Raw genomic sequence first — 1,126 nt, 5'->3', positions numbered from 1 at the left:
AGAGCATTTGATGTCAGTTGCGGTGTGCACAATAAGTATCAGGTGGATGGTGAATCAGAGGTTGTTGCCTTTGTTTCTTTAAGGCTGACGTGATGCCAGTGGAATGTGGTTTGTTAAGGTTGTGTTCAACTCTCTGTTTGCTGCCATTCCTATCAGTATTTGTTTTTGTTTTTTTCAAGAGAGCAAGAGTGTGTGTGACACAGACAGTGAGTGGATTTGAAATTTTATCGTTTAGTGGATGTGTTCTGATCTGCTCTCCTCCCTCCAGGTTTCTGTCGATTGACACCTCATCCACGCTCTCCGGGAACTTGGACCATCTATTTTGAAGGAGTCGATTGTGACCGTCACTTCTCAGCTGACACGTCAGAACTGGTAAGTTATTAAGCCATTTAGATAGATAGATAGATAGATAGATAGATCTTTTTGATGTCAGTTGCTAGTGTGTGTGTTCTGACAAGTTATCATTCTCTTAGGTTTCAGCCAACACTAGTTACACCACGGAGGGCAATATTTAACCATAGTGCCCAAGAACCGGCTGTAAATTATATCTTTCTCCTCACCCTGAACACACAAAGCCCTTAAATGCTCCTCCTCCCCTGTAATTAGTCTGTTTTACTGTTTCTCGTATAAGTGAATTTTTTTGTTACATAATGTCATAATCTTATTTTTTATTTATTTTTACACAATGTCAGTCAGCCCTACAGCAGACAAAGCTGGAGCTCGGAGCGCGTTTAAATACCACAGAGAAATCTGATGAATGCAGCTTGATCATGTGCCAAACCAACCCACCCACTCCCACATCCTTTTCTTACAGCCATCCCAGGACCAATGCTTACCGTAAACTCACATATTGTACCTTGTTTGCAGTTTCTGGTCGTACTGTGCATTATTTATAACACATTATTTTAAAGATAAAAAAATATGTTTATGATCAAGTGATCACTTGAAGCATTGTTCCTTGTTGACAGACATCAACTATAGGCTGGGGAAAAAAATGTTCACCAATAGCAAATGGGTATTTAGACACTATTTTAGATTACTGATGGAGCTGAGTTTCTAGTAGTCTATGCGTTCATTAATTAAGATAGCAATGCCAGAAAATCCTTTTCAAAAGGAACATGCTTTA

At 39.3% G+C, this 1,126-nt stretch overlaps 1 protein-coding gene across 1 annotated transcript in view; it reads left to right on the top strand.

Annotated features, from left to right (window-relative positions):
• The window catches only part of LOC107743316 (afadin-like), a 136,113-nt gene that overhangs the window by 100,388 nt on the left and 34,599 nt on the right, over window positions 1-1,126 (top strand). The window lies entirely within an intron of this gene.

Source organism: Sinocyclocheilus rhinocerous, unplaced genomic scaffold (assembly GCF_001515625.1).
Source record: "Sinocyclocheilus rhinocerous isolate Xijiao unplaced genomic scaffold, SAMN03320098_v1.1 scaffold827, whole genome shotgun sequence".
Taxonomy (NCBI): Eukaryota; Metazoa; Chordata; class Actinopteri; order Cypriniformes; family Cyprinidae; genus Sinocyclocheilus; species Sinocyclocheilus rhinocerous.
This window is presented reverse-complemented; position numbering and strand designations above follow the sequence as displayed.